General features: G+C 46.5%; 1 protein-coding gene across 2 annotated transcripts in view; it reads right to left on the bottom strand.

Moving 5' to 3' along the window:
• The window catches only part of LOC119404476 (latrophilin Cirl), a 355,375-nt gene extending 345,445 nt beyond the window's left edge, over positions 1-9,930 (bottom strand). For both annotated transcript variants that reach the window (XM_037670981.2, XM_037670983.2), the window contains exon 1: positions 9,862-9,930. The gene's annotated coding sequence lies outside the window, so the exon portion shown is untranslated. The remainder of the gene's footprint in view (positions 1-9,861) is intronic.
• Between the last annotated feature and the right edge of the window lie 2,786 nt (positions 9,931-12,716).

Below are 12,716 nucleotides of genomic sequence, written 5' to 3'. Positions count from 1 at the left end.
TAAACCACTCCGAGTTCAAAGGCGATAGAGTATAGTTTCTGCCTCGCCTTCACTACCCTTCGTATACAGGCGCTATCTCCTTCTCACCACTTATTTCTTCGTAAAACACGTGGACAATGTCAGCACTACGTGCTGAGCCTATCAGGATTTCGCGCTTTTCGGCTGCACGCTGCTATCTCCGCTTGCTCTCTCGAAAACGCACAAAACGAAGTGAAATAAGTTGATCGCGTCATGCGAGACAACGCAGAACGGGCATGCGACTGCATGGCAAAGCGTGGTACAGGAGTAAATTCAAAAGAGATATATCTCGTACATGGACATATCGAGAGCTTATTTCCTCATTACGTCACGTCAACAGACTGCTTGACTTCACGAATTGTGCCGAAAAAACGGAAAACGCCAGGAGAGAATAACACGCTCGTTTTTTTGTACCTTAAAAGGTTGCTCAGGGGCCCTTTCGGACTGACACAAAGCAGCAAGATCAACACAAGCGCGTATATCGCATCGTCTCGTTTACCCCTGCCTCAAACTTGCTCTATTGCGTACTAACGAATCCAGGAAAACGAAAATTGTCACACACTCATTCGTAGCACAAAGCTAAGAGGAAATTGGTACGGACTTCTCTGATGGAAAAACCTCACGAAAATTTCTTCCCGGTCCGGGATTTTCCGAGGACGAATTTTTCGTCAACCACGAAGCTTAGATAAATCCGTATGGATTTCCTTCACCTCGCGCTACAAACGCGTGGATGACAATCTTCCCCTTCTTCCGCCTTGCGGGATCCCGCGGAACTGTATCGCCAACAAGAGCAAGCTGCTCTCGCCTATACACAAGCCGAATTATCTTGGCCGAATAAATTTTCTGCAAGACCAAAGCATACGGCTCCCTTCCTAGTTCAGCTTCTACGTCACTGCACGCCTTGCTCTGACACCGACGTTTGCTGTAGCGAGGCTAAGGAAACGGCAGTAAAGGAGGCAGCGTGAAAGAAGTAAGAACGCACAGAGCAGCAGCTGCTAGTTGCAACCAGCGTTGCGGCTACCGCGAGACGAACGCCGGGTGACCGAGTGCTCCTGTCAGCCCGATGAGCGCTGGACTTGTCGGCCAATCGGATTAGAGCTAGAGCCCCGAGATTCGGCCGAGATCGCTCCCGGCAGCCCCGGTCTCTGCTCGCTAATGACTAGCACCGACCCCCGAGAAGTAGACTAGGCGGGGTTCCAGCCCTGGCCAGCCGAAACACAGGAGGGCTTGCTTCGCAGAGCCATCTTTCGGCGACTGCGACGCCCCCTCGCGGCGACAGACGGAAATAGGCGCACAGCGCCGCTGTACACTATTAGCTTCATTGCACGAAGGAGTGAAAGAGAGAGCTAGAAGCAAGGACGGGAAAGGTCAGGGGTCCAACCACGCAAGCGCATATGGTCTTCTATGTACACAATACAGTCGAACCCCTCAACAAAGAAATCGCCGAGGAAGCGATTTTTGCTCATTCTCGCAAGCATTTTGTTGCCGCGAAAGTAGAAAAATACGCACACAAATTACATCGCAGGACCAAAATTTATTTCAAGAAGTCGCTGATCTTGCTCTCTTTCAGGTTGCTTTGAAGGAGCTTGACGGCTCGAGCCTCGGAGCTGCGAGCTGTCCGTCTAAGCTCTGTATACCTTCGTCGTCGTAGTGGGCGCTGAGAAAACTGCGAGTGATATCTAAAGCATCAAGAACTTCGTTACTTGCCTTTTTTGCGTTTTGTTGCTTTCCTCACTCTTGTCGTCACCCTCATATTCTTTGTGCACACTTTCGATAACAGCGTCGTCGCTGAACTCTTCGTGCACGATCAGGTCGGCGTCAGCCCACAAAAGGTCGTGTAGTTCAACAGCGTACGGTATCGCCGCATCGACACGTCGAAGCGCGTCCCATGCTTCAACTAGTGGCTGCTGGTCATCGGTGCTTGCAGGTCTCCGGCAAGGCTGCCGAGGCGAGCAGGCAAGTCGCGAAACCGGTGTGCTTGAAGCAGTTTTGGATCACGGCGGCCGAAGTAACGGTCCACGCCGAGGCAAGCATTTCCAGGGCCATAAAAAGGTCTATTTCTAATAAAAGAATCTATCATCATCATTTCCGATGCTTGTTGGTGGAAACGTATGTGCCCGAATTGTCGGAGGACCAGGGCGGTGCTTCAATTTTCGAACTTCTGGGTTCCCAACTAGCTCACGGGTTGAAAAAAAAATCTTGCGGATCATTACCTGAAACGTTCGTTATTGCGGGAGTGCTTTTTAAAATCTCTTCGCTGTCGAGAGGGAGAGAGAGAGAGAGATAAACCTTTTAATGAAGCTGGAGATGTTTGCCTGGCTGTTCGCCTGACATGCTACTCCAGGTGCTGGGTGACGATTATGATATATACAGTGATAACCACATAACACATACAGTCACACAAGTTTACAAAGTTTGGTTCAGGCTCGTGGCCCGCAAGAAATTCAACAACGCTTTCGTGGCACGTAGCGCACAGGTGCTGCTTTGCCATGGGCCCAGAACATGTCGCAACTCTAAGCACGATCCCCGTTGAAGATGCAAGGCTGCCTTCAGAGACTGTCTCTCTGATGCGTATCGCTTGCATTCACAAAGAACATGATGTAAATCTTCTTGGACGTTGCATTGGACGCACATTGGTGAGTCCGACAGCTTAATCTTGCTCCTGAAGTAGTTGGTGTATGCGACGTTCAGTCTGATGCGGTGCAAGCATGTTTCATCTTGCCTGTTTAGGTCTCGCGGCATATCAAAGTTACACGATGGGTCAATCTTGTAAAGTGGTCCATACTGGTGATTAGCATCTGTCCAGAGGGATCGCTGGAGCCGCCAAGCGTGTGCCGATACGATTGTCGCGGCATCTTTTCTCGAGAAAGGTATCTTGATGATTCTCTCGAGGCGTCATGTCCAGCTTTGGCAGCGTCATCAGCATGGACGTTGCCTTGTATTCCACAGTGGGCAGGTATCCACTGCAGAGCAATGCGGTGATGGAGGTCACAGGCTTTGTTGCATAGATATTTGATGTCCATGACGAGTTGGTCTTGCGTGCTTGGGGACTTCAGAGACTGCAGCGCCGCTCTTGAGTCGGTGAAGATGACCCAAGACTCAGCTGTCTGATCTACAATGTAATTAAATGCAGCCCGTAGTGCAGCCAGTTCAGTCGCTGTAGATGAAGTGCGGTGACTAAGAGTGGCAGAGATGGTGACATTGGCAGATGGAATCCAGACACCAATTGCAGACGATGTAGGTGTAACAGAGCCATCAGTGTAAATATGAGGGAGCAAGTGCATTGAACTCTATGGCCGTTCGCCAGGGACGCCAGATTTCTTCGTTGCCGCGAGAATTTCGTTCTTGAGGGCTGTCGTTATGGAGGGGTTCAAATGTACAAATTAACTATAGAGGTTGAAATGACATAACTTTGGGTATGTTGAGTGACAACAGACGAAGACAGACGCTAACTTCCAACAGATTTATTTTCGGAGCGTCACAATCATATATATATATATATATATATATAAGGTCGATGAAAAAAACCTGCGCAACCGCATTTGTTACCATTGACATAAGATGAGATGTACAGCGCAAAATAAAAGCTGGCTATAAACTATACAAGATTAAGAGATTACTTGTATTGCCCTTTCCACCGAGTCGTTCAAGGCTTGCGATTAAGACATTTATTTCTTTTTTGGTTATATCAACCAATGGTGCACTCACGTACGCGCCCCGTAATTTAGCGATATTCGCCGCTTCTATAGCGCCTGTCCTTCTCGGTTTTCCCTCGGTGCTTGTCTTGTGTTCTGCGCTAGATGCTGAAACTGTAGTGGTTGAAGGGACACTAAAGTGAATCAGTAGATCGCTGTAGTCTATCGGCGATGGTAACTGAGCAGCTATGGTGTAGCGTTGACGAGGTCACAGAGAAGCACATCTGTGTCTTTCAGCGTTCCCGTAGTCCACGTTGTGTCAGATACCATGAATTGCTATTTAGCGCAACCCTTTATAACCTATAGTCCACTAGAAACTAGTGCTGGCAACTAAACGCCGCTAAATGTTGTGCGAATGCGCAGTCATTCAGAAGAAAAGCTTTGTCTTTGTGGAGTCTTATCGAATCTTGAGCGATGTATATAGGCATGCCCTCGTAAAAGTCATCACGGACACCTGGCGAAGTTCAATGCCTCGATATTACACGCAGGCACGTTAACGAGGCACTTCTAATAAAACTAAAATTAAGGTAACCGCTAACATCAAGCGCATCCTGTGTTTTATGCGGGTTCCGTATTAGGGCCTTCATTAAGAAAAAAGTAGTGTGACGACACTGCGAAAAAAATTATTTTGCAATTTATGAAACTGTAGTAATTATTGGCGCTAATCGCTCCAAGGGGTTGGCGCAGTTCGCATTTCTTTGGCCGTACTGCACAGTACTAAAGAGACGTGGTATAAAAGATATATCTTCGCAAAAACGAAACAGTGCCGAAAACATAGGTATGAATAATTGCGCAGTCAGAGCTCATATTTCTCCGAGAACAGGCCATTTTTCTCGGAACAACAATTCCTGTCGAGAACCATGAAGAGTATGGTTAGGCGTAACAAAACTAAAAACACGGGTTTCACCATAACGTGCGCTAGCGCGCAGCGGGTTTGTATGTGTGTCCACTCGGAAAACCAACCAGCGTCCCCGTATAGTTCACCATTAAAGATGTTTACAGCGCTGTGGCCGTGACTATGGTGCGCGGGCAGCACTTGCCATAGTACCCCCCATGATAAGAAGCCTGATTTACCGCTACAGAACATGCGCAGTTCAGCAACTAAAGGATGTCGCATACAATCTTTCATAGAAAGCTGCATACACAATGAGAGAGTCCGCGCAAGAGACGCTGTAGCTTTAAGACATAGGCATGCGCACTGGCCGGGGGGGGGGGGGGGGGCAATGTCTACCCCCTATATTGACTTAATAGGGAATGGGGGGGGGGGCGCTGCGATACACCTTCGATTCCCCCCCCCCCTGTAGGGGAACCCTGCGCACGCCTGTGTTTAAGACGAAAGCCTTAGGTGCCTCATCAAGAACTAACAGTGACCGTCGACGTCGGCGTCAACACGAGTAATACAAAATATCATCCTCATGTGATGATGACGTCGTCGTGACGTGACAAGTCGCCAGAATTTGTGACTTTACATGATGACGTCAATAACACGACATCGTCGCTTGGTCAAAGGTGGGCCGATCCTGAAGGCGCTGCAAGACCACTCGAGATGCAGAAAGCTTCCAATGACTCCGATCCTGGAGGCAGTGCGAAACCACGTTGAGTGCAGAGAGCTTTCGAGGGGAGGGGGGTGGGTGGATTCAATACAATTGACTGATAAGAAAAAGAAGATTAAAATAGCTTTCGAGTCTTCTAGGTAAATGAATAAGCACCATGTGACCTTTTTTTCTTAGAGCGTAAGGGAAGATTTCATAGACCACGATTCGAATATTGAAGTGAATCGGAGGTACAGCCATAGGCGTGCGCAGGGTTCCCCATGGGGGGGGACGAAGGTTTGTCGCAGCGCCCCCCCCCCCCACCCTACTAAGTCAATGTATACATGGGGCAGATATTGCGACCCCCCCCCCGGCCTCTTAGATGACTAGAAGGGTCAGTGTACGGGGCATATTTCGCCCCCCCCCCTCTCCCCCCCTCTCCCCCCCCCCGTGCGCACGCCTGTGCGTGTAGCAGTAGACGTTATTTTATTATGCAGTTATAAGAGTGGACGGCCCACAACAGCCGATATTAACCAACAGCGGGCGACCTTGGCAGACATTTAGGAGACATTCGCCGATGCTTGAGCGCCAGCAAATGCGGCACGCTTTCCATACACCTTTCAAAATTAATTAATGTCTTATTGTACATTTCACCTAGATTACAGTTTAATGGATGGTTTGTAAGTCCTGTTCTACATCACTAGGGTGTTTTTCCGAGTGTTAGCTCAGCGAATGGTCTTTATCGTGCCGACCCATAAACTGACAAAGAAAAACAAAACAAACCAAGAAATCTGCTTTGCTTCTTATCAAACGCTTCGTATTAGACACTCAGAAGAGTGTCCGGCACGAAATTATTATTATGTTTTAAAGTTCCATCTTCTCCACGCCTGTTCTCAATCTGTTTTTAACGGCTCTCTAACCACGCTCATTCGTTTTAACTCGTAGAAAGACCGCCTCCATTCCTACGTCGAGATTAAAAAAAAAAAGTTCATCCCCAGAGGCGTGTTTTCACGCTGCCGCCCTGATCACGTAAAAGCGGATCGATTTCGCCGTAATTCATAAACTACTCACTTATGGCAAGAACGCCGCATTTTATACGCCATTTGCGACTATAATTTTGACGCCTGTTTAACGTTTTTCTTCTTTAAAGCTCGGCTCCTCATGCAAGGCAACTGTGTAACATCTCGTGGCCGTGTTTAATGTTTCCAGGTGGATCCGTAACGTCAGACATCCCGCTGTCTAGTCTTTAATTTGGTGGAAAAACGTCGTAACTCATAATTTTTCCTCAAACACTAAAGCCGTCGTATTTTATGCAGTATTTGCGAATACAACTTTAGTGAGTGCTTAGCGTTTTTTTTTTCTCTTTGAAAAGTCGGTTCCTCATAAAAAAAAAGAAAACGTGTAACATCTCGTAGCACTGTTTAACGTTTCCAAATCAATCTGTAATGTCAGACAGGCTTCTATCTACTCTTGAATTGAGTGGGGAAAACGGCTCATTAGGTAGCGCGGCGACGCGTTTTTCGTTGCATAATGTTGCCACATACGATTTACAAGTTACCCAAGACTCCATTTTCGAGAGGCACTAGACTAAAAGCCTCTCCCGGCGAATACTAAGAGTGCAAGCTAGAAAGTGATAAGACGAGCCAAAAAGAAAAAAAAAGCAGCAAAGAGAGAGAGAGAGATACCGGTTACTGAAAAAAAGGAAATAGGGAATACCTGGGAAACAGGGTTGTGGGGGTTTAGGGATGTAGGGATTCAACATCTCACAGTGCGCGATCTTTGCGAACGGAGAAGAAACGAACGACGTCGAGTAGCTGTCTCCGAGAGCATAAGACAACGTTGCCTTCCTCGTGAAAAATGAACAAAAAAAAAGCCAACTTCGGGAAAAAATGAAAACGGGAAGGAGGCATCGCGGAAAGACGTTTAAACGGGAGACGAGGGAAGTCGAGTGATAAATTAGGCTTGTCAAAAGGGATGAAAACTATGAAGAGTGGAAAGCGAATCATTGGGAGGTGGGCGGAGATGGGGAAGAGAGGTCCCTTCTTCCCGGTAGCACTCCATATGTGTATATATACAAACGTACCATCGGCTCCCGACTTCTCCCTTTTCCCCTACACATCCCTATTTTTTTACCTCGGCGTTTGGCTCGGCTTTGAGGCAGAAGAGTAAGTCCTAAGACGACGATTGAGAAATACACACGCACAAAATAAAACAGGAACGGGATGGAGATATATAATAATAATAATAATACCAGAAAATGAAACACGATCCTGAACCGAGCGAGAACACGCGAGAGCAGAGCAGCGCGAAAAGATGGGGCTGCCCGCTCGCAGAACGAGCGCCCAGGAACGAAGTCGGATGAAAATCCTAGAGTGTCTGAAGAACAAGATAAAAAAAAAACGGAAAAGCTCGCTTCCCTAAAGATGAAATAAGGGAAAGGCGATGCTGTTGCAGCGGACGAGAGATGAGAAAGCTGTAAGGAAATTGGAAAATGAGAGTTCTTCTAGGAAAAAAAAAGGGAGATACGACGATCTAAAAGCTGTTCTCGCTCTTTGGTTCTTCTTGCTTTCAGTTTTGACTCCATCTCGCTGTTTGGTCATTGCTCGTCAGGGCGTGCCTACTACAGAGACGACACGGGTATTGCGCCGTACTCCTTGTTTCTTTTTTTTTATACCTTTTACGAATGTGCAAACGCACGCTGAAGTAAGCGTTAACGCTTTAAAGGCAAGACTGTACGAAATGAAAAAAAAAGTACACACAAAATAGAAGAAAGAGAGAGTGAAAAAAGAAAAGAAATAGTGGGTTTATGCTGTGATTTAAGAAGACGGAGCCATCATTTTTTGGTAGCCTTCGTAGTCCGCTTGGTTTGGTTCATCATTCGCGACGCGGAGTTTCGCACCTCGTCGGCTTCTCCCGTTTTACGCAGACATACGGCACGCAGTGTCACTCACAAGGGAACCGGTACTTTGTTTGTTTGTTTTTTAACAGCTGAGCTGTTTAGTAAATCGTTCCTTGTGAGTCGATCCAAAAAGCTATCATCATCATAACGGGTATGTGCCGCAGAAATTGGGTAAATCCCACTACTCACCACTGGTCCACTAAAAATGAAGAAGGCAACAGTTAGCCCAACAAATGACTGCGAAGTGACGGCGGCGAGCCGAAGACCCCGAGTACGTACAACGAGAGAATACTAAACAGGAAAGGCAACGGCGGCTGCGAGAAAACCCTGAAGCGATGGAAGGCCTACGCCAACGACGACATGCTCGTAGATCTACGAGAGGTGTGAACGCTCGGTTTCAAGCGCGATTTTCTGTCTCTGGAGTTTGAACATCCGTGTCGTGTCTGTGACTGTCTGTGGTTTAACTCGAACTTCTCTGCGCTGAGAATCAACGTAGAAACAACCTAGCATCACCTAGCAACAACCTAGAAGCAACCTAAAACCTGCATTCCAGAAGCAACCAGATTAGTCTTCGGAATAGTCCAGTTTCGCTGTTTCAAGCCTTGCGCGGCTTAGTGAGAGCTTTTTTTCGTAACAAAATAGCTAAAATGGTGTAGATAAAGAATTGACTCCTCGCTTACACCTGCGCAGGACACAGATGAGTGCAAAACACCTTATTCTCTTGTTTTATAATTTCTACAGGTACAGACTTCAGGCGCGGCGTCCGCATTAATGCACGCCATTCATTTTCGCCAGTTATATCGACGGGTGACCCAGAAGAAAGGCAGGGAAATTGAGCTTTGGATGAATTGAATTCCCCTGCATATTCGATGGGCGTCTTAAAGTTAACGTGAACGAGCTACGTATTACTACGAAGGAAACTTGATACGTATGACCACTAAAGTAATGTACCCATGCACCTTGAATTGAATACAGGAAACAGCATCTGCTGTCATGAATAGATGTAAAGAAAGACCATGAAAACAAGCTCTATTCCACATTACGTGGCATGCATAGTCGGCCATAACAGTTTATGAAACGCCTGCTTTAAGAAATAAATGAAAATTCCGTGTTCGCTAAAAGAAATCAACACACTAAATCGAATTACAGAATGAGCAGCACAAAACACGTCCTTCTACAACGTGTACATTACGAAGTAGCCTTGGAGCAGCATTTCCTGAATCATGTAAATAGCATCTGAAAGACATAGAAATGGAGACACAAGTTGCAACGATACGCCGGGGATGTTAGCGTAGTAAATGACCTCCCGCATTGCTCCAAAGTATGGGGTAAAGCATACAAAGAGAACATACAGATGTCAATACACGCTCCCACAGAAGAGGCATTCGCAAGCTTCGCAACGTTTTGTTGAGGAATTGTTGCATTGGTGTGCCCAAGGTACCGCATCATGTTATGTCTTCACCTTTGTGTATTGGAAATAAAGCTTTTTAATCTTCCAATACGAGGAAAAGGGTTACCTTCCGTAGTAACACACTTTCAGCATCTAAACGCGACATTCAAATATAAGAAATGGCTTTAATATTCGTGGCATAATAGCGGGTAACACTAACCGTCTTTAAAAGGAGGTCTCTGACCTGCCTTCGCGTGTCAGGAGAATGAACTCGGAAAATAAAGTGTCATGACACAGCGCACATTATAATTCAAATATGACACTCACCTTTCACAGCAGGGGGTACATGACCCAAACGCAGTGAAGGTATCGGCTGCCGTTCATTCACAAGGAACCCTGCGGACAGAATAAGGAAAAAAAAAATTGTTGTAGGCATCAAACAAATAACTTGTTGTCTTGACGTGAACGTTCACGCACGGTACTAGACAGCTGCGCAAAAAAAAAAAAAAAAAATCAGGGTTTGATATTTCGAAGTCGTACACTAGGCCTATATGAGAAATGGCGGAGTGAAAAGGGGTGCGCGGGATATGCAGTGACGTTTGGTACATGACTTTCTTAAATGGCTAAGCCTTCCTATGCCGAGTGAACGAGAAAATTGCCCGTCCGTTCATCTGTCGCGTAAGATAGTCGGTATGAAGACAAAGTAAAAGCCCCACAAGGGACGCGTTCGCCTAACACGACTGGAAGGCGAAAGCCATCTTCTACTTTTTTCTTCACAGTCAATGCACTTATCCTTCCCCGCCCACCTCCCAAAGCCTTCTGCACCTCATCTGGTTTTGCACTGCCTCTTAGAGAGAAACAGGACTGAACGACACGTTGTGACAGTTCAGTGACAACGTTCATGCGTTGCTTTTAGACAGTGCTATAGGCATCACTTTGTAGTGTAGCTAGACCCTCTCCTTCTCTTTGATTCTCTCGCACCCCATTTCCCCTTCCCCAGTACAGTGCAGCCAACCGCAGATTTTTCCTGATTAACCTCCCTGTCTTTCCTCTACCGCGTTCTCTCTCTCTCTGTCTCTCCTTGATCGCCCCACCTTTGACCAAGCGACAATGTCAGGTGATGACGTTTTCAGGTGACGTTATAGTGATGTCATGGTAATGTCACAAATTTCGGCTACGTGTCACATCATGATGACGTCATCGCGGGATGATAATTCTTTTTTATCACTCGTGTTGCCGCCGACGCCCACGGCCAATTTTCGCGTTTCATGAGGCATCCGAGGCTTTCGCCTTAATAAAGCTAAACGCTGACGCATCCCTTAGAGAACTGCCGATGGAGAGACTACGTGGATTTTTCGCACATGATCCCCGTACCGAAATAAAACTAAATGTTTACCTTTAGTGCTCCGTCTTCTGAAATTTCTGGCAGTCCCCAAGCTAACATTCGGTATGTTATCTCAAGATAAGAGTCGTTTGTCTAAAGGGTGTGAAGTAATTCTAAAGAGTTTTCGTTTTAGACGATTATCTCATGTTCTCTTTGTATGGCAAATAGAATTGCTGGAAAAGTCATCGGTCTAACCGGATCAAGCATGGAGGCTTTTCAGGATAAGATATATTTGCTGCGCGTTATGACACGGCTCCATAGCAGTCCGTAGTCGCCGGTCGTAGGCTCTGCATTTGGACAGCTTGCTGCTTCCCGTTGGTAGAGAACTCGGTAACCTTTGTTTCCTTCTGAGCACATGTATGGACTGCTTTATGCTCTCCCCTAGCAGAGACGTTACTTAATACTGACACGTCCACTTCTTGTTTTGTTTTGATGTATTTGGGTTTGACCAGCAGGTACGGTTATCAACGCTCGACGCTGTCCGCGCCGCAGTGTTCGAGAGGCTTTGCCATTGTAGTAGATGGTTTTGTTAAGATCGCGGGCAGGACGCGAATAGTCTAGATTATTCCGGAGCATGCGCGACCACCAGTGATAAGACTGGAAAGTTCGATGCGTGATGTATAAAAGACGGCGTGTCCCAGCCATGAGCAGTTTTTCGACGGCCGACGCTCTGTTCGCCGCTATCAGTGTACAGTGTGTATTGCTGCAGTTTGACTTTCCTTTTCCCGGCCACAAGTTCGGCCAAATAAAAGAGTTTCATCTTCGACACGCCGGCTTCTTCCTTCGTCGACGTCGCGACCCCGTGACAATACTACCAATTGTTTGGCGAGTATCGCGCAACTTCGTTTCCTTAGCGCAAATGAGCGAATTTCCGCTGGGGAATAAATATACGTCTCCATAAAAATACACGGCAATATCACAGTGCATGTACTGAATAACGAATCGAACCAGTGACCTACCAAGTGTATCGGAACTCGACGCACTGGCCTTATCTGAGCATGTTTAGGATGGGCCAATTGGGATTTCGGGGTGGGCAAAAGAAAAAAATGACGGAATGGGCATTAGACAAGTGGAGGAACTTGAAAATGGGGGAAAAAAAGCAGGCCCTGTCGAAAATTTCACAGTAGGCCAATTTGACATACGGAGAGTGGGCAACTTGAAGATTTGATGCGGGCCAATTGGACAGTTAGAGGGTGGAAATATTTGCGATTGAGTCAACTGTAAACCTTGAGTTGGCCGAACTTCAGGATAGGCAGGCAAGAGAAGCGTCTTACCCACAATCTCATGGACAGTGAGTCAATTGTTACGTGTATTTAAACAACTGCAGTGGAGGTTCTGCAATTTTTTTTAAGACAATGTGTTTCTGGGGCGCTTCCACCGAACTTCTTTAATGGGGTATGGTGTTGTTATCCAGGAAACCTTCTAACGGAATTCAGCTATCGCATTAACTCGTCTACTAGCTACACTGGCCAACGTTTGGTTAAATAATTGACAATGCTGGTTAGCTATTAACTACATTCGGCTATCCGCTGTTTTAACAGCGGTATTTTCATTGAATACGAATCAAAACATCATGTTGTGTACCATTTTTATTTTCTAAACGTACTTACAGCACTCTACACAAGCATGTTTAACAATTATTGCTCATTGCAATCAGGCCACCAAGGCTCAAGAGCCTAGCGCGCCAAATTGACTTCCTTGGCGGTAGAACACCATAGTCAACTGAGATACCATGTTCAGAGGAAATATTCACAGCATAAATTGACTAGTGTGAATTACAACTGTCAATTCGAATAGC

The sequence above is a fragment of the Rhipicephalus sanguineus genome, chromosome 9 (assembly GCF_013339695.2).
Source record: "Rhipicephalus sanguineus isolate Rsan-2018 chromosome 9, BIME_Rsan_1.4, whole genome shotgun sequence".
Taxonomy (NCBI): Eukaryota; Metazoa; Arthropoda; class Arachnida; order Ixodida; family Ixodidae; genus Rhipicephalus; species Rhipicephalus sanguineus.
This window is presented reverse-complemented; position numbering and strand designations above follow the sequence as displayed.